At 35.7% G+C, this 18,379-nt stretch overlaps 1 long non-coding RNA gene across 2 annotated transcripts in view; it reads left to right on the top strand.

Annotated features, from left to right (window-relative positions):
• Positions 1-17,552, top strand: part of LOC138923467 (uncharacterized) — a 50,110-nt gene extending 32,558 nt beyond the window's left edge. Inside the window, exons 4-6 of one of the 2 annotated variants that reach the window (XR_011437112.1) lie at positions 5,303-5,422; positions 16,106-16,159; positions 16,509-17,552. This is a non-coding gene — a long non-coding RNA (uncharacterized lncRNA). Of the gene's footprint in view, positions 1-5,302; positions 5,423-16,105 lie in introns of both variants that reach the window. The other variant, XR_011437111.1, reaches the window with a different exon arrangement.
• Positions 17,553-18,379: the final 827 nt, after the last annotated feature.

Raw genomic sequence — 18,379 nt, 5'->3', positions numbered from 1 at the left:
GCTGATCCGTTCTTTTGCTTCCTCTACTCTGTTATTGAGTCCCTCTAGTGAATTTCTCATTTCAAGTATTATATTCTTCATTTCTGATTGGTTCTTTTTTATATCTTCCAGTTCTTTGCTGATGTGCTCACTGTGTTCATCCATTCTTCTCTGCATATCTGTGAGCATCCTCATTATATTTTGTTTGAATTCCTTGTCAAGGAGGTCACTAGTTTCTGTTTCACTTAGTTCTTTTTCTGGTGTTTTGTAGTGTTCCCTTGCTTGGAAAGTATTCCTTTGCCTCCTCATTATGCCTCTTTCTCTGTGCCATCTTCTTTGTACTAGGTGAGTCAGCTATGTCTCCTGATCTTGGAGAAGTGGCCTCATGTATGAGATGCCTTATGAGGCCCAGCAGTGTGCCTCCCTCTCGTCACCAGACCATAAGAAGCAGGAGTGACCCCTTTGTGGGCTACTTGTGTTCTTCTGCTGTGGCAGGGTTGCTCCCACTTCAGGTACCCAGGGAGTCTGATCTTTCCTTCCCTGGCCAGCTGTTTGTAAATCCGGTTTGGGGGGCCTCAGCACTGTTGGCTACAAAGTCTATTAGCACACTCTTATTGCAGTTGTCCTCTTAATTGGGTTGGTACCCAGTGCAGCTGGTTGCTAGGCTCAGGGGCGTAAAGCTGTGATAGGCCTGAGGCCAACAAGGCTGTTGTCAGTTCTCTTAGGAGTGCAGCTGAGTGGGGTTAGCCCTTAGCATGGAGGCACTCAGTTGTTTCAGGCTTTGGAAGGTGGGGCTGATCCTTTTTATGGCTATTTGTGAAGCACAAGTCTTCTGCCGCTGATAAGCCTCACCCCACCCCCCCCACTGGACCACATACACTGTCAACACAGTACTGGTCCGTGCACACTTCTCAACCTCCTGGAGCATACACCACCGCCACACTGCAGAGGCCCCCACCTCTGCCCCAATGCCCCCCACAGTTCACCTGGTCCTCACACAAGCCCTGCCCCACAGAGGCAAACACCCTTGCCTGCCTGTAGAGGATCAAGGCACTCAGTCAATGCAGGCTGAATAGCAGCCTGAGGGCTTGCTGTTAGGTGGGGCCAGTCCCTAGGGTGGGTTGCCTGCCCTGGCTGAACTGGATTAAATTTGTGCTCTAGTGGGTGTGGCAGACTCCTGGGCTAACAGCCTAAGGGACACACCTCAATGGCCCCCACCGGTGTCCGGTGTCCAGTGTCTGTATCAGCAAGCCTGGACCAGCTCAGAACAACGGCCCCCACCAATGTCTCAGTCTCAGGAGAGGATCGTCCTCTCACCAAGATGCTCCCAGAGCCCATCAGGTGAGTCTCGTTTCACGAAAGGACAGTCAGCCTTCTCTCTGGTGATTTTAGGTTGCTGCAATGAGTGAGTTTGTGCATGGGCCCTTTAAGACCCGGATCTTTTTGGCTTTTGGCCAATAGCTTTTCTGGGGTGTCCTCGCTGCAGTTAATAGCCAGCAAAGCCAGACAGTAAGACCCCCCTCTCATTTGGGCTGAGTCCAAAGGATGGTTATAGCCATATTGACCCCGCTCCGGACCTCGCTCCTCCAGGGAGGGCTGCATACCTTAGGTTGGCTCCCGCCTGGCCAGCTGAGAAGCTCCGCTGCTCCCAAAACCGGTTTTTGTCCTCTCCTGCCGGAGTTGCTGCCTCTTCTGCTTTCGTCAGGACTGTCCCTTGCCGTGGGGGTTCTTTTTATCCAGTGTTCAGTTTTCAATCCAGGATGATTCTTCCCAAAATTGTTGTAACCTGGTTGTGTTCGTGGGAGGAGGTGAGTTCAACGTCTGCTCACAGCGCCATCTTGACGAGATCTCCCTATATTTTCTAATTTTTTTAGTGTAAATAGCTTAAAATTGGAAATAGGAAAAACATTACACAACTATAAATATGCATTTATTTTGAAATCTTTCACTGTTATTCACTTCAAAACCCATCAATTCAAATCAACTATATCTCTTACAGAGAAATGATGAAACAAGAAGCCTTGAATTACCGAATAGCAACTTAACTAAATCAGTTAATATGTTACATTTTGCCAAGTTGAACTTGACAAATATATTCAGAACTCATCAGTCATAAAATTTTTACAAGTTGAAGTTCGGTCACTCATTTAAAAAAAATTCATATTTTTAAAAATAATTAAAGCACTAGTTCATTAAATAACTCCTTTTGTTAATGTTAATGAATCCATTTTTGGAATGAATACGTATTATATGAATAGCTTTGTGTTTAGACACAAACACTCAATATAACATCATAGTAAGTGTTTTTAATCATTACAATTTGTTCAGATTTTTAAAGTCAGATTTTATCAAAGTATGATGTAATAAGGCATACAGTTCTATGAGTTTGTATATAGTTGTGTAACTGCCTTCAAAATCAATGTACAGAACATTTCCATCACCTTAAAAAATGCCTTTATGCTTCTTAGCATTCAATGTATGCCACCTGTCTCAAGTCCTGATCTGAATTCAGTCCGTATCAGTATTGCCATTTCCGGAATGTCATATAAATGGAATCACGCAGCATAAATCTTTTGAGTCTGCCTCATTTTACATAGCATAATGCTTTTGAGTTTCATCCATATTGCTACATGTATCTGTTGTTTGTTCATAACAATAAGTTTTAATTTAGTTTCTAATGCATGTCTCCTGTGGGAAAGATTCATGGGTGTCTTTCTGTAAATCTGGTTAGTAGAACCAAGTTTGAAAGTATCATGAGAATCGAATCTTTCTTCTCTGGGCTTAGAAATGACAACTGAGATTCAGAGAGGTACCTCATCCAAATAAAAGAAAACTAATTGCTACTTGTAAAAAAGGTCTTTATAGTAGCCTCATAAGCATCTGTTAAACATTATTTTTTAATATCTATCTATTGATCATAAAAGACTATACCACAATTCACAACAGGTTAACTAAAAACATAAAAATCTAGATAGACATTGAAGTATGACTTGAGATGGAGTAGTAGATTCTCATGGTGCCCCTCCTCCTTTATCTGAGCTGGATTTCATGGATTTATGTTCTTTGCATGTTCTAATAATACTTTCCGACTTCATCTTCCCTCTCTGGAAATACTTTTAGTTGGACTTTTCTCCACAGTCTGGCTATTAAAGCTAGTATTCCTTAGGTATATATTTTAGAACCTCTTTTTCTTTGAACTTGATATCTACTTCTTCTTGACTTCATTTGCCATCCACATATCATGACCATATGAATAACATAATTGCAAAATATATGTATCCAATCAAATACCTCTTTCGTGTTTAAAACATATGTGAAACAATTTACTAAGGCCTCAGCTGGCTATCTAGCAGGGATCTCAAATACAGCAAGTCCAAAAATAAACTCACTATCTCCCTTGTACCTATTTCCTCATGTGTTTCCAACCTCAGCGAATGACACTACACTATGCTCAACTTCTTTATCCAGACGCATGGGGTTTGTATTGATTACAGCTGGTCCCTTAAACCAACTTCACTCAGTTACCATGCCTTGGCTGGATAATTCTGTCTCCTACATATCTCTACTCCCTCAATTTTTCTCCATTACCCTGTAACTGCCATTAGTCTATGACACTCTATACTTTGATCTCACTCAGGATCATCCTAAATAGTTCCCTGCTTATCTGTGGCTTTTCCCCATTCCATCTTTGTATCACATTAGAGTATTAGTGATTTTTCAGAAATGACATTTTATTCATGCCGCTCACCTGTTGATTATCCATTGCCCTAGGAAAAACCAAGCTACGTGCCTAGACTTCATGATCCATCACCAATCATCTCTGTAGCTTCACCTTCCAGTAATTAGCCCTCCTCTTCTAAGTTTAAACCTTAGCAAAAACGCCTCACCTCTTGGCCTTCACTTACATAGTCCTCTCTGCCTGGGGCAATCGTTCCTTACATGCCTAGCTAATTTCTACTCTTTGAAAAAAGAAGCCTGAATATCACCTTCTGAATGAAATTTTTCCTGATTCCCCTCACTAGATTAGCTTTTTTGTAGTATCTTCTTGTCTTAATTTTCTATTGCTTTTATAAAAAATTGACACAAATTTAGTGGCTTAAAACCTCACATATTTACTACTTTATAGTTCTGTAGAAGTTAAACGCAAGTCTCATGAGGGTGAAATTAAGGTGTCCACAGGGCTGCGTTCCTTTCTGGAGGCCCTAGGTAACAATCTATTTTTTGCCTCTTCCAGCTTTCAGAGGCTGCCCCTGTTCCTTGCCTCATGAACCCCTTCCTCCATCTTCAAATCAGCAGCATTGCATCTCTCTGACTTTTCTTCCACAGTTACATCTCACTATACCCACCGTAGGGGAAGCATTTCTGATTTTAAGAATCTATGTGATTAGATTGGGCCTACATTTATAATCCAGGATATTCTACCCCCACAATGTCCTTACTTCAGTCACATCAACGAAGTCCTTTTAGTCACGTATGGTAAGATATTTGAAGGTTTTAGGGATGAGGACATTAGAACTATGATGTTATGACGTGAACATCTTTGGGGAGCCATTATCCTGCCCACCACAGTTCTCATTTTACCTTTAATTCTCCCTTCTATGCATGTAACAGATAGCATTGCAATTTTTATTTCATGCCTATCTTGTTGGTTAGTTTATGCCGTGCAGTACAATGTTTGAACTCTTTGTTTCCTACTCTCTAGAAATTGAGAGTTCCTCTTAAATATTTGTTAATCAAAGCAATGGCTACCTACTACCTGGATGAAACTGAACTTGAGGCTCTAAAGGAAATGTGGAATGTAATAAAAGTTATTCTACAATATTTTTAGTTATAAAACACATTAATCTCTTCTATCTTTGCCTGGGAACTCCTATTCTTTAGACGTCAGTATGCATAGGAAAAGAACAATTATTGCATGCAGCTGATATTGTTTGACCTACTCTCTTGAGTGAGTTAATAATGTCTTTTCTCCCATGAGCAATATCTGATTTCTATTTAGTGAAAACTCATTCCCCATCCTCCCAAAACAATCCTTTTAAGTTTTAGATATTATTATGGTTGTATTTAACAAAAAATCTTTTATATATCTTCCTAGGTTAATTTCATGGAAAATAAGAGACAATCATCAATGGCTTCTTGCATAAGCCTTCCTCCAGTCTGAAATAAATTCTGCTTAATTTTATGAGGCATATTTGTTAGCATTTTCAGTTTAAAAGCATAGAATCCATATCAAATGGTTGTATGGACTTTGCTCATCTTTGAACTGTCTGACTTCAGATATATTACTTACTCTTCTCCTGTTATTCTCTGTTTTATGGGGTAGGCTGTCAGCCTCAGCACCCCCCCCCTCCAACCCACCTATGGCTTCAAGTTGCATCTGGACAACACGTGATGCTGGAATAGAATTTTACAACCAGACACAAAGAAGAAGAGAAAAGTCAAGGTATGTTTCTCTTGCTTTCCGCCTTGAGCAGTGTCTGTCTGCAACAACGGACATAGATCTTCCGTGGTTCCAGATTCCATCATGTACCTGCCTCTTCTTTTTTTTTTTTTTACCTTTAGCTTTATGTTTTATTCATGATTTCATCACAAATTCATGTTTGACTTGACTTTTTATCATTTTAATTAAATTCTTGCTTTGATTTTCCCTTCTTTGAATTAGTCATAGCTATTTTTTGTTTTCCAGTTCAAACTTTGATTTATGTTGTTGTATTATGTGCACATATTTACAACATTTCTAAACATAAGCCTTCTTATACACACATTCAAAATAGTTCTGAATAAAAAATCATAAGAATATTTTGAAATACTGTTTTTTGAAGGGGACAGTTGGACAATGTATAATGTTAGGCATATTGATGAAATAGTCAAATATCTGCTTATACCATCAAACATATTAATTTATGTGTACCTATTCTAAATATGCTGTACAAAAATATATTTACTCCAAGATCTTTTTGTTTATTCTCTCAGTTCATGTAATGTTTTCAGTTAAAATTCCTAATATGTGTCAATAATATTATTGCTTTTTTCATTAGAGCTTCTTTCTATTTGAGAAATCTAATGACTTCTACAGTACCTCATCTTCATGTTAGTGTAATGGTTTAATATAGATTATTTTTTTTTTGACGATGAGAATTTAATCCCGTTCCACAAGTAGGTATTTGCATAAAATTTTGGCAGACATCTTTCCACTTGTTCTGCTGGTGTTTAACTGTACTTTAAGCATATTTTTATTGCTTTTAGTAATGATCTGTAATAAAATTCAACTCCTGCAATTTTATGTTCATATTATTATGAATAATTATTGCATTTGTGACATAATTGAGTGATTTCTTTTTATAAAATCAATTCCAACAGGTGTTCTGCATAAGCAGTCAATGCTAGAAATGACTGAGATCTGAAATGTGTATTGAACCTTCTGCAAAGAGAACTTGGTTGTTTAAAAGGAATTAATTTTGAGAGCAGTTTATATTATGAGAGATCTTGTAAGGATTCTTTTCTCAGGAATACTTTTTGAGATAATATCACATTATTTTTCAAGCATATGTCAGAAATAAACCTGCTCTTTGTCTACTATCTTGACAGGCAAATGATGCTCTAAATTGCATTTGATCCCACATAAAAACATTACACCAATTTATCAAAGTAAGAAAGGAGTAAACATTGCTTGATGTATTCACACACAAAAAATAATTATTCATTAATATAAGGCTAGTTTCTCTTATAATTTCTGTCAGGGAAAAGGAATGAGAAGAAATACATGATAACAAATTACATGATGGCAGCTATGTAATCAAGATATTGTTGTAATATATGATAGTTTTACAACAGATGCTATTCTGTTGCTATATTTCTCTGAGAGGATTTACTCAACAAACAATCCCCAAAAGGGATTCTATGTGTCATGTGACCAACTTTACTCTCCTAGTCATTATGATTGAATAAGCAAGTTCCATCGTCAATCAGATTCTATCTCTTAGGTGTTTGAAACTGGAAACTAGGAGATTGAGCCAGCTTATTGAGGAACAGAAAACAATCTGCCCTATGAATTGTATCTAACTCCTAACAAGACTGGTGGTAGTAGAGGCAGTTAAGATTCTGTGGATGGGGACTCTGGAAGTGTCTTGGTTTCTAAACTTGCTCCCTGGTTCAATGTTTCCTTAGATGTGAAGCATACCTTCTTATAATAAACTTGGGACAGCTTGAATGACTTTCTAATCATTGACCTTAACTTTTCCCTAAAAAAAATTAGAAGGTTAAAATAATTTACTGGGAAAAAATTTGTTCTTTGGCCACCTTTGCTTTATGAGATATACTGTTTCTTTTTTCTTCCATGAGTATAAATAATACATGTCCATCACCAAAAGTTTTACATACATTTTTACTTTAAAAAAAGTAATCTATAAGCCAACTACATATTAAAAATTGTGCTATAAAAAGGGAAATATTTTATTATTGAATAATTTTGTTCTCATTTCTTAAACTTTGGTCCTTTGATTTGCTTTCACATCTCTTTACTTATTCTGTATATCAAGCTAAACAAACACATGTTCTTTTCCTAATGTATTTCCCTTTTATGGCTGTTAATTTGACTGTATTTGCTTATTGTCTTATTGTATCTAGTTTCTTCGTGTCTTATTTTATTTTGTATATATTTGTACACACACACACACATATTCACCAATTCAATAAGCACCTGCCATGTCCAGATATAATTCTGATCTACATTGACCAGTATGGTGTCTACTAGGATATGAAGCTATTCAGGCACTTTGAATGTGCCCAGTGGGAACTGACATGTTCTTTAAGGGTAAAGCAAACACCAGATTTTTAAAACTTAGACTACATTTAGAAAAAATGTAAAACATTTTGTCAATATTTTTTAATTTAATTTTTGTTAATATTTTATATGGATTACACATTGAAATTATAATATTTTGGATATATTGAGTTAAGGAAAAGATCTCATTAAAATTAACTTTCTTTTTGGACGTTATTTAATGTGATTCCTTTAAAATGTGAAATTATATATTTGGCTCACACTTGTGATTCATGTTTTATTTCTATTGGCCAACACTATTCTACATAATAAAGTTGAAAAGTATGTTTGCTTTCAAGGGATATGTGGATCATATTCAACAATCATGCACGTAACAAAAATAAATCTTAATGAAAGCATTACCTATTATAGATTATAATATATTTCACAAAGAAAATTGAATTTATGTTGAAATTTAAAGACAATGTGAGTTTATGGTAAAAGCTAGGGAAAAATTTACGTCATAATGATGGCCAATTGATATTCTAAAAGACTGATATACAAAATGATATGAATAAGAGCAGGGGAGTAGAGGCATGTAACTAGATAAGTGAAATACCACATATGTATCTACTAGAGAATGGTCAATCTTTTAGACATTATGTTCAAAGAGGCATGATACGTATGGCCACAGATGTTAACTAGACTTATTATGGTTTTCATCTCACTACATATACAAATATTGGACCATTATGTTGTCCATCTACAACTAATATAACGTTGTATGTCAATTATACCTCAATAAAAAATGGTATAAACAAAAAGCCCTCTAGAAAACTGAAATAAAACTTCAAAATTCAAAAAGGCCATGATTTGTATATAAGTGCAATATGCATAAAAATTTACAACGGAATCACAGCAGATCCCTTTTACCGCACCTACGTTAGGGGGCAACGATCACATTCATTGTACAGGTTTTCATGTTCTATATACTACATGTCGCTGTATAAAAGACAGGTCGTGATTTAACCCATAGACCGTACCGTAAAGTCAAAGCTGAGGAAGCCAAGTGTTTTAGGACAGATTTCAATGGTAGTTCTCTTTTGTTCATTTGTTCAAATAAAAAGGATAACAAAAAAATGAGTCATGATAGTCCAGGGTGACTATCTCTATAGAGCCCTGAAAGAGATTTGTAAGAGTCCATATCTCTGACTTGGAATTGTATTTTGTTTTAAAATTTGCTCTAGTAAAAAAGTCCACTTTGGGGCCAGCCCCATGGCTCAGCGGTTAAGTGCGCATGTTCCGCCTTGGCAGCCCGGGGTTGGTTTGTTCAGATCTCGGGTGCGGACATGGCACCGCTTGGCAAGTTAGGCTGTGGTAGGCATCCCACATATAAAGTAGAGGAAGATGGGCATGCATGTTAGCTGAGGGCCAGTCTTCCTCAGCATAAAGAGGAAGATTGGCGGCAGATGTTAGCTCAGGGATAATCTTCCTCAAAAAAAAAAAAAAAATCCAATTTACTTAAATCCTTGGAAAATGTACACAGTCCATTCCTCCTTTATAAATGTATATTTTTATTTGCCATTTCTCAATGTTATCAAGTTTCTTAAAACGGATTAAAGCTTGAGCATTCACTGTATATGACACATACATGAAGCATGGTAACTTGGGAATTCCATAATTTCCATCTGTTTTGATTTTTAAGAGCATTAAATTTTGAACTTAAATGGCCAAAGAAGAAGAAAATAACATTGCTAGCGATTTCATGGTCCTGTTTTACCTCATTATCTCTTGTTGAGTCTCCTACTGTTAATAAAATTGAAAAATCATGCTGAGTTGAATGTCCAATGGCCCGAATAAAATTGATTTTAACATTGTATATCCCTCATCTAAACTTAGTCATTGACAGCAATGGAAAAAAGTTGTCTTCAACATTTTCTTTATGTACTGCATGTGTCAGTGTTGCTTGTTTATGCTGTGTATTTACCTTGTCATGATGAACAAGACTGACAGAATTAGAGATCAGGGTCATCATTTAACAAACAAAGATTAAGACAATTCTTAATCCCTTCATTAAAATATTGATCAAAATGACACCTCAAATTTAAGAATAAAGTAAATTTTAGATTAGCTATGTATTTTAGATTCCAGAATTTTATTGTTTAAGTCTGAAGGAGGTGTGAAAATATAGAATATATGTTTATTAGAAATTCTCATCTTATTTCAAAAATACTTTATTAAGAATGGGAGACATCAGAGATGGCAGCATATTAAGCTAGAGAAAGTAATGTTAATTCTTATCTGTTCACTTCAAACATGTAGGAAAAATGTAGAAAAATATCTGTTTCTACCAAGTAAATAGAAAAAGATAGGGTCAAGTGAAAAACAGTAATAATGGGAGAAAATGGTCTTGCTTTATTTTGTACATTAGCAACAGTTTGAATGTAAGGTTTACCACAGCATTATTATATTTTGCCTTGAATAATTTTAGATGAATTTATTAAAATGCTACGACTTCCATTCCCAGATTCTGGGGTCAGGATTTTATTTTTAAATCAAAGTTCAAAAACCCTCTTCGCTTGATGCTAATAGGATAATACGTGTTTTCTTGACTCATTGCTTTAATTTAATTAAACCCTCCTGCTGTCTGGAAGCCATTGTTCAGGAATTCTGTTTTGTACTAGGAAAAGAAAAATTGCTGCAACGTTTTCAGTCCTTCAGAGGTTGGTCCACTGGGAAGGTGGATCCCAGGGTCCCAGAAGCTATTAAATGTAACAGCACTTGGCACAGATTCACCTTAGCACAATTGCTAGAAAATTAGTTCACATTAAGCTGCATTTAAGTAATTTAGTGTCGTAATATCCTTCTCTTAAAATGTCTCTTAAAAATATGCCTACTGTAAACATAATATTCACACATCCAACTGTCCCTGGGAGATCTTAGTTCTTCTCTGGGTTCCATGAGGGTAATCAAACTAGAAATGACAATTTAAAAACCACTAATCATAACTGATTTTGTAGCTTGTTTTAATATTGTTGCTTGTTTTGCAATATTTACAGGGGAGTTGAGAAAAGCATAGGCCTAGGAGTCATTATTTATCTCTAAGCATGTTTGTTTTTACAGGTGTCTTCTGCTTATCAAAAGGACAATTATTTCTTAGAGGAGCCTCATTGATCTTCATAATGGAGCTAAGAATAATTAGTGTGGGCATCTGATGAGCAATTAGGGAAAAAATACTTTGAAAACTTAAAAATGCTGTACAAAATGTGGTTATTATTCAACTACATGAGCATAATATTATATGACTGTGGCTTCTTCCTTCATGCTATAACCCCATCCATCTCCACTGACTACTGGTGGAAAAAAAGACTGCTTTTTTTTTTACTTTATGAGAGATAAATATTATTACATTTTGAAAATTAAAATACTATTTCCCTTTTAATATTAAAAAAAAAAATTCCAGGGATCAGTTTCAGGTATAACCTTTCTCTTCAAGCTTAAGATAAACATGATTTATCCCAATCAGAATGTTTTCTTAGAAATATAGAGACATTTCCTGCTCTCATAAATGATATTAAGTCATGTTAAGTAATAAATGTTCATCAGTTCAGGTGTACAATTTCTTAATATTCCTCACTAGTCTGTGACCTGTTTCTACTCTTTCTGGGGAGAAGGGTGGAAATGATGTTACAGATACTGCTTCTCACATTTTCTCACATCCCTGCTCTCTGTTACTTATAAAGATATATATGCAAATGATGCAAAGGACTAATAGTGTCACAGATTTTATGAATTAATGGGACTATTGTCTTGTGCTACATTTTAATTTGTATTTCTATGACGGAGTGCTGACACAGAGAGGCCAATGTCATTGAAAGAAGAATGTATTACTTACATTTCCCAAAAGGAAGGCCATGCCATGTGGGGCCACATGGGAAACACTAGGTTTTGGTCAGGAGGTGGAAGACAGGAGTGAGGGGAAAGCCTGAGCCAGGGCTGGGACTGGGGTTTCCACAGGAAAGGGAAGGCAAGGCAAGGTAAAGGTTTTAGGATTGTCTACTTTGAACAATTCATGTGGGCTTTGGGTTATATGAATGGCCTTTAGTTTCCTCATACCTGCTCCTGAAATGGTTTAGGGCAGGAAAATATTGACTTGATGTGTGAGAATTAGATAAGAATGTGAGTAGGGTCACAGCCTTGGATCAGCGGATCTGCACAGGAAAGGGCCAGTTCCAGGTAAGCCCACTTATAGGAGAGAGATAAACACTTTGGCTGTTAGTTTGGTCCTGTGCTGAATGGATGCCAAATGACATAAGAATCTAAGGAAACACAGTTAGAACAAGAATAAATATGGCAATTATAAGTATGGCACAAGTGGCGGTGGGATATTTTTCTGAGGAAAGTTCTCCCTAGGCTCTTGTCTAGCCATTTCTTAAGACAACCATCCAGTCAATCAAGCAATAAAACAAAATAAAAGACTCAACACTGTGCTCACTGGCAGGACTTTGCAATTCAATTTAGTGTGTGGCCTAAGGAATGGATTGAATCAAACTATTTTCTTGAAGACTCTTTGCTTGGGAAATCTGACTGAATTTCAATCCAAGCTCTGGGAAAATCTATCCACATGTCTGGACAGTTTAGGGAATCTCTCATTCTCCTCTCTAAAACTGGTAATGGTAATAGTTAAACAACATAGTTATTGGAAGAATTAAATGTGATACATTTTCAACAAGGCCTACACTGATGCCTTGTTTGAAGTAGTCAGGTAAGAAACAGTTCCCTCCCTAAATAGAACTACCACAGCATGTGGCTACCGAGGGCACTGCTGTTCCCATATCCTAACTTTAGGCAGGTGTTCTATTGACTGGGTGGGCTTCTTTGTTTTGAGCTAGAAATTGAAAGTTGTTAAGAGACCTTTCTCTTACCTTGCAGTCTGTAAATTTAACCTCACCAGAGAAAGAAGTATAAATTATATTGAACTTCCAGCTTAACAAGTTAAAACAAATCAGTTTAACCTAAAACATCCTTAACTTTATAAAATTATGACATCAATATTTTCAAATTACTGAGAACGGAAGAAGACATTACCCAATCTGTTTATATGTAGATGTATAATATTCAAGTGTCAAACAAGATAAGAAAAAATATCCTGTGTTACAAGAGGAGACATAGCATTGTCAACAAATAAAGCTTATCATTTTCTTTCATTGCTGTTTAAGACAGGAAATTAAAAATTTGTCTCTTTTAACTCTAAAAAGAACATTATAATGAATTAGAAATTTATTAAATAATAATTAACATTTAGGTCCTTGATGTTATGAACTAACTGCTAAAGCTCAAAACAACTATAAATCTGCCACAATAGAACGTATAAATTTTAAATATACATGTTCATTTGAATTTCTCATTTTACTAAATAATGTAAGGGAAAGTGTCATGCAACTAGGATGATATCTGGATTACATTAGGCACTGGATTAATATATGATCTCAGTAGGCACTCGGAAATGATTTGAGACCACAGCCATGCATTGCATAATAATGTTTTAGACAACAACAGACCGCATATACGACAGTGGGCCCATATGGTCCCACCATATAGCCTAGGTGTGTAGTAGGCTATACCATCTAGGTTTGTGTGAGTACGCTCTATGACGTTTGCACAATGATGCAATTGTCTAATGATTCATTTCTCAAAATGTATCCCCATCATTAAGCGGTTCATATTTAAATTCATACACATATGTCGAATAATATTATGTTCAAGACATTATACAAGATAATACGGAGTATGCGAAGAGGAAGAAGATAAATTACTTGTATCAAGGAGCATTCCAAGCAGAGCATATACAGAGAATGAGCAGCACTGGTCCTTTTTCAACTTTTTAACGAGTAAATAGACGTTCTTAGAGAACAAATATAAAAATAAATTGCAAGCAAACAAAGATGCACTAAAGAGGTCCCGAGGCTCTCTAAACAACAAGTGAACAATCTCCCTTGAATATAAGTGGCAAATGAAGAAGGGAAGCAGACTGAATAAAATATGCTTTATACCTAAATTTAAAATCTACTACTTAAAGGACAATAGGCCTGATCATTGTTGAAACTTTCCGCTAGGTGATGCATTTGGGTCTCTTTTAAGCAGGCATCCTATTTTTTTTTTTTTTTACATCAAATATAGTTAGTATAGTCTGTGACATATGGATAGCTAATCGTACCAAATGGTGGTGATAAGCTTTACAGAATACAGTGTGACTAGTAAGCAGTTTTAGACTTATTTAGCATTTTGTTTCCTGGCTTATGAGTAGGGCAAGAAAGTTGCGCTTAATATTTTTAAAGAACAACCCCCGAAAAAGGTACAGAAGACTATTTCAATCTTTCTCAATTATTTATTTTTTCATAGCTACTGAGTTTTTGATACTTTCTTACTTCTGGACTATAAGAATAAAGATTTAGAGTCAACAGAAATGCCAGAAACTTATGACAGTGCAATTACCTATTATAGTACCATTAACTCACTTTCAATTTAAATATAATGCTTTAATATGAGATTTTGTCATCGTTCTTTACGTAGTAAAACACTATTATTTTAGCTACTTCTATCACTCAGTGATTTTTTTCATCTATATCAAAATGTCTCATATCACACTGTCAATATAAACAAATTTGCTAGTTTCTGGATTTCCTCAGTAAAGTGTGACAAAGAACAGAAACTCAGTTTCCAGTGATCAACCCCAAGGATGCTGAAATTTGTCTGGTGTTTGGGTATAGTTCAAGGAAAGGCAGAATCACAACACCTGTGCATTTGGAAATGTTTTGTTCTCAAACTTTATAATCATCTCTAAAGCAGGAAACAATCGCCCTCACTGAGGAGCTCATTGGCATTTAAAAACTTTTCATTCTGCCAACAGTACTCTTTTCAAAATTTACCTCACCCATAAAATGGAAATTCCCATCACAAAGCAACACTGAATGTGAGATTAGCTGTTCAGATTTACTTTTTAAGAAGAAATTATATGGAACTAACATAGAAAACTTTAAAACGAGTCTGTAAATATTGACATAATTTCTTAATATTCTCGATTGTGTATTTGTCCCTATCAATATAACCAAGTTTTGACTGGCTTGATTACAAGCATATATTGGATTACTTGCAAATTGGGATATTAATATTTTTTTATAGTTTGAAGGATGCAAAATTTTTAATGATTGTTTTGCCATATATTCCTAAATAATTTAAAATTTTGGAATATTCTTTAACTGTCAAATGTTCCTTATGTCAAGATGATTAAACGTCTTCATCATTTGATAAGTATTTCAATAACCTTCCAACAAGTTTTCAGTTATTTATTATATTAAATGTATCCAAATTTAATTGAAAATGGACAAATTGTAGCATTTTAAAAATGTTAACTTTTAAAAACTTTTTCAATTTGAATTCAGTGAAACTATCAATTAGGACTGGACATTTAAAAATATTTAGCTGATTTCAGTCATATGTTGTTGTTTTGATTTCCAAATAATTTTGGTTTTTAAATACAAATTTTAGCTTTTAACATCTTATCAAAGATAAGACTTGGCCGTTCAGAACCTAGAATAAGAATTAAAACAATGAAAAACAGTTTTATGATATTTTTCTTCACTTCTTAAATGTCATTTTAATTTGACCATCGCAATTTATGTAAAAGAATATTTAAAATATTAATAATAATAATGAAGAGTAAATTTTCTACTTTATTTCTCAATTTATTTAGAACCCTGGAGGGAAAGATGGATAATATTTATTGGGTTCCTTACCAAATCTAAGATCTGGTTATAAATTTCCTGATGTAAAGTTATAGCTTCAGAATTGATCACTCTCATGAGATACAGACTGTTTGATTGACATAGCTCCTTGTTTTACTTATAGGGTTCTAAAATGAATATTTCCAAATCTGAATTCTTAATTCACTGCTGCTAAACCTATTTTTCTCCTAGTCTTCACCATCTCTTTAAAAATTACTACCTTTTACTACCATTTAATCAACCCTTGATTATTCCCATTTCCTTATTCCACATGAATGTCATCAGTAAATCTTTCCAAATTATAATCCATTTAATTCTATTGTGTTTTTTATTAATTTACAAACTAGTTTAAGACACAATCAGCTCTAGCTACCAATGGCAATAACCATGGATTCCTTTCCACCCTTGGTCATCCAAAATTTATTCCCTTCTTGATAATCAGAGTGGTCTTTTAAGTCTTACCAGATCATAAGGCTCATATGATTTCTCATTTACCAAATGAAATCTAAAAGCCTTAATCTGGTCTAAAGTGACCTCCGTCATACAACTCTTCTTAAAATCTATTCTCATTTACTTTCAGCGCTTAGTGAGAATCAGTTGCAGGAAGTAAAGAGTGGAATCGAGAGATAGCTAGGTAAGTGATTATAAAAATTATTTCGAGAGATGCTGGTGACTTGGACAAAGGTGCTAGCAGTGAAGGGGGTGAAAAGTTGTTATGTTCTATTATGTTGTGAAAGAAGTGCCAACAAGATGCCCTGGTTGATTGGAACCAAGGTGAGAGATAATGAAAGGCATCAAGAGTGATTCACAACTTTTGTCCTGAAAAATTGGAAAAATGAGTTTTGCAATTTGATGATATGGGCAAAGCTGGAGGAGAACCCGAATTGGAGGTAATGTTGCAGAGTTTAGGCATTTCTTTTGTTTTCAAGGAGATTAGCCCTGAGCTAACTACTGCCAACCCTCCTCTTTTTTTGCTGAGGAAGGCTGGCCCTGAGCTAACATCCGTGCCCATCTTCGTCTACTTTATACTTGGGACGCCTACCACAGCATGGTGTGCGAAGCAGTGTCATGTCTGCAACTGGGATCCGAACCGGTGAACCCCGGGCCGCGGAGAAGAAGAACCTGCGAACTTAATTGCTGCACCACCGGGCCTGCCCCAGGCATTTCTTTTAAAGATTATTTTTGAGAAGCTAATAGAATGTCAAAATGTGGTTATCAAAGTTGCATTGTGATGTTTGTGCTTCTAGTTCAGAGATGTGTGCCTTAGATAAAAAACGGACAGTTGTCTACATAGGGATGGTATTTAAAACTTGGGATAGACCACCAAAAAAGTTAGTTGTTATGGGTTAAATATGTGCATTCCCCCAAAATTCACATGATAAAATCCTACCCCCTAATGTGATAGTATTAGGAGGGGTAGCCTTTGGAAGGTTTTTAGGTCACGGGAGCAGGGCCCTTATAAATAGGATTAATGCTCTTATAAAATGGACCCCAGAGAGCTTTCTCCCCTTTTTTCTGCTGTGTGAGGGTACACGGAGAAGTTGGCAGTCTGCACCTGGAAGAGGGCCCTTCCTAGAACCTGACCATGCTGGCATCATGATCTTGGATTTCCAGCCTCTAGAACTATGAGTAAATGAATTTCTGCTCATGGTATTTTGTAAATTCTCAGTCATTATATTTTTATTGTTTGAAATGTATGTATAATCTATAATAATTGTGTTATATATGAATATAATAAATATTTTATATATATTGTTGCTTTTTTTTTTGGAGGAAGATTAGCCCTGAACTGACATCCATGCCCATCTTCCTCTACTTTATATGTGGGACCCCTGCCACAGCATGGCTTGATAAGTGGTGTGTAGTTCTGCGCCTGGGATCTGAACCAGCAAACCCCAGGTTGCCCAAGTAGAGTGCTCGAACCCAACCACTACACAACCTAAGCTAGCTCCTGTATTCTCTCTGTTTTTTTAATTTCCCATTTCCCCCTCTGGATATTTTCACTAATCTCTCCTCCAGTTTATTAGTCCTCATATATATTGACTTAATTTATTGCTAAACTTCTTTATTGAGTTTTTTTCATTCATATTATGTTTAAGTTTTTAAATTTTCACTTGACTACTTTAGATTCAAATTCTTTAATAAAATTCTCCTTTTTTCCCTACTTCATCCATCTTCATCACTCTTTCGTTGTGTGTATCAATGTTTTGTTTCTTCAATCGTGGCCATTTGGTTCTATTTCTTGGCATGTCTTTTTTTGTTGTTGAATGACAAAAATCGTTCATGAAATATTGGAGAGGGTCTAGATACTATTTAATTTATTCAGTGAGGGTTCCTACTTTATTTTACTAGGTATATATAGGAAGGTGATGACACTAATTAAATGGTGGAGTAAACCCACTGAGGATTGATTTCAGTTTTGATGTCATCATTTACCTCTTTCTCTTAGGGTATAAACTTTCAGGTGTTCCAACTGAGAGTGTTGGTTTTGCAACAGGATTCCTCGACTCTAACGTGTTCTAATTCTAAGCAAACAAAATTGTCAAAATTTCACTCTACTTTTTTGAGGTTTTCTGTTTAGCTTCTTATCTTCCTCCCACCATACAGCTGTACAATTAGACAAAAGTCTTGAAGGAAAATATAACAAAATTGAGTTTATTTCTTTATATTTCCCTTTCAACCACATGTTGGCCCCTCAAGTCTCTAACAGCTTGTTGCTCCAGACCTGCAAACTTGCCTAATGCTCTGTTGGTTTCTTAATTTCTTTGTAGCATTCCTCTCTTCAGGCAAAGCCTTCAGACTCTTCCTAGCATCCCAAATTGGCAAATGCATCTAGGTAATACGGCATCTGCAA

The sequence above is a fragment of the Equus caballus genome, chromosome 3 (assembly GCF_041296265.1).
Source record: "Equus caballus isolate H_3958 breed thoroughbred chromosome 3, TB-T2T, whole genome shotgun sequence".
Taxonomy (NCBI): domain Eukaryota; kingdom Metazoa; phylum Chordata; class Mammalia; order Perissodactyla; family Equidae; genus Equus; species Equus caballus.
The sequence above is the reverse complement of the archived record's forward strand: the minus strand, read 5'-3'. Positions and strand labels throughout refer to the sequence as shown.